Raw genomic sequence first — 3,221 nt, 5'->3', positions numbered from 1 at the left:
AAGCCTGGTCAGGGAGTCTCGACTGGGAACAGCTTCAAAATTGTGTTTTTCTCAATAAACTAAACATAACTGAGTCCTAGGTCAGGTCCTACAGCTCAATTTTGCCCTAGTTTTTCAACTCAACCAAGTCCTCTTTAATTTGTTGAAATTGGGCAGACATTTACCTGCACACTTACACAGCACTCACAGCCAGAGAGCTTACAAGGTCTGTTAGGCAGAGGAAAACCACATGAAATCACTATTTAATTTTTGGAAAGAGAAGCCCCTTCCCCCGACCCCGGCCCTTGGCCTCCATCTCTTGGTAGTATACCGCCACCTGGCGTCCCGTCAACAAACTGACACCAAACACATTCTCAGAAGTGCGAATTCAGAAATATTGAAATGAGTAAGGTTGAGAATGAGCCGTTTTATTATAATTGAAAAATATATTAGAAATGAGTCCACACAGATGCAGAGATACTTGTGCATGTATGAAATTCTTCTGGAGAATACAAGCAAGCTGTTAACAGTGGTTGTCTCCAGGAAGAGGGACAGTGTGTCTGGGCACGCTATCCCTATTTTTTTTTTCCCCCGACCAGGGATTGAACCGGCACCCCCTGCATTGGAAGCGTGAAGTCTTAACCACTGGACCACCAGAGAAGTCCCTATTGTTTCTATACCTTTAAAATTTTGAGCCATAACAATGTATTGCTAACTGAAAAAAATTAAGTCCAAAAAGAAAAAGATCTGTTTATTAAATTTCAGTATGTTAACAAGGAGGCCATCTTTTCTTCATTCATTGATTCATATACCTAACAAATACTTCCTGAATGTTTACTCTGTATCTGCAGGAACAAAGGTGAAGAAAACAGACACATTCCTGCCCTCCTGAGGTTTAGACTCTCCTGAGAGGATGGCCTTGGACAGCACATGTTGAAGGTTGCAGAGCCCCATGAACCTGGGTCCTCGGATGACTGACGGTGTGGAGTGGAGCTCCCAGCCGTGGGTCAGGGAGATGGGGAGCTATCCTCTTCTGTTTGCTTAAACCTACGGTGGGGTATCATTGTTTCAGCCCTTTGCTTTATCCTAGTTTATATGACACTTCACAAGTGTGACCTAATGGGTATTTTATTCACCCAAGAGCTGAAACACACACATTCTTCTCAAGTACTCATGGTAAATTTACAAAAAGTAGCCACAGATGGGGCTACAAAGCAAGTCTCAACAAATTTCAAAGAATGAGTGTTACAGAGATTATATCCCTAGACCACAATGCAATCAAGTGAGAATTTACTAAGTAATTGGTTAATTTTTTAAATTAATTCAAAAATTTAAAACATTTCTAAGTAACTCATGGGACAGAGAAACATAATAATGGAATTTAGGAAAAAACTTCAAATTGATAATTTTAAAAAGACAATAATGCAAATTTGTGGGATAAAGCTAAAGTGGTACTTAAAGGGAAATTGAAAGCTTTAAACGCATTTATTAGAAAAAGGGGCTAAGGGACTTCCCTGGCGGTCCAGTGGTTAAGACTCTATGTGTCTATTGCAGGGGGCATTTTGATCCCCGGTCGGGGAACTAAGAGCCTGCATGCTGCACGGCGATGCCAAAAAAAAAGAGGCTGAAAATTAATGAGATAATTAGTTAGAAAAACAAAAAACAGAATACACTTTTAAAAAGTAGAAAGAAATAATGAAGATGAGAGAAATTTAGAAATATAAAACAAAGATTCATGGTCTGGTGAGTGCTGGCTTCTCACTGCAACCTCACGTGGCAGAAGGTGTGAGGGATCTCTCTGGGGGCTCTTTTAGGAGGGCACTAATGCCATTCAACTTCCAGAGGCCCCGCCTCCTAATATCATCACCTTGAGGGTTAGGATTTGAACATATAAACTTGGGAGACACAAACATTCAGACCATAGCATTTTACTAAGGAAAGACCTGGGGGAAGAGATTTCCAAGCAGCAAATAGCATATGCAAAGCCTATGTTAGTAAAACTGACTAATTCTAGAAATTCTAAGAGTGAAGTATCGTGAAAGTGATGTTGTGAGTGAGGTAGACTGAAGCAGAGCCATCATAGTTCCGCGATCAACGATTTCAAAACATTAGAATGTAAATTAAAGCTTTATGACTGTATATAAGAAAGAATTGTGTACAACTGGGTTGCAAAGATCCAAAGGTTTGGAAAGACTCCACTGGTGAAAAGAATGCGGAAACCCATGCTCCTATACGCTACTGTGGGCATGTCAATTAGTACAATAGGTAAGGAGCAATTTAGCCGTATGCATCCAATATTTAAAAGAAAAAAAGGGAAAGGACATATCCTTTACCATAGCAATTCCTCTTCTAGGCATTTTCCCCACGGATATACCTCCACATGTGCATAGAGACAGTCCTCGGGATCCCGTAGCATTATTCATGACAGCAAACTTGTGGAACAAGGGACAGTGCTGGCTAACTGCTGCCTGAACAACCAGATCTCCCGGTTTGGTCTGTGTTGGGTGGCGGAGACACTGAATAATATCCTCCGACCTGAGAAGGAACCTTGAGACTGAAAGATGAAGCAGCAACTCTATAATGCCATTATGGAGTTTATTGTGGGTAACTTATACACAGGCAGATGGGTGGAGGGACGATCCAGAGGCATTCACAACTGCACTCCTTGCTGTCAAAGGGGTACAGGAAAACTTAAAGGGACCAAAGCTAAAAATAGAATCTGACTACTGGGGAGAAGCACATCCACACTGATGGGAACCAGAGGTTTTTAATCTGCTGGGGAGGAGGGTCTCGACCTTTAACCGTCTGCATCAGCAAAAGGCACTCTTCCAGTTTTCACATCAGATGGAGGCCAGGGTAAAAGTTGATGGGAGCTTAACTGGCTTGGGCTCATTCCTTGTGAGTGGGCTAAAGTTCAGTCACCCAGAATAAGGAAGCGGTAGCACTGTGGGCCCAAGGTGGAGCTGACCAAACAGAGCCCGTGTTCACCAAACAACCTGATAAACGAGGCCAGAGTCCCACCAGGTGCTGGCAGTGATGACACGCTCGCTTTGCCCAGTCCTGGCCTAGTACTTTGTCCCTACATCCCACCTGTCAGCACCCGCTCACTCGCAAGTGTCCATGACTCAACAACAAACTCAGGCCACGGGGAGGGGCGGGGAGGGGTTCAAAAACCACCAAGGTTCTCCGAGGGCCAGGCCCGGAAGGGGCGCACCCACACCCCATTGGCCAGACGCTGTCAC

The sequence above is a fragment of the Eschrichtius robustus genome, chromosome 16 (assembly GCF_028021215.1).
Source record: "Eschrichtius robustus isolate mEscRob2 chromosome 16, mEscRob2.pri, whole genome shotgun sequence".
Taxonomy (NCBI): Eukaryota; Metazoa; Chordata; class Mammalia; order Artiodactyla; family Eschrichtiidae; genus Eschrichtius; species Eschrichtius robustus.
Note: the sequence above shows the minus strand (reverse complement) of the source record.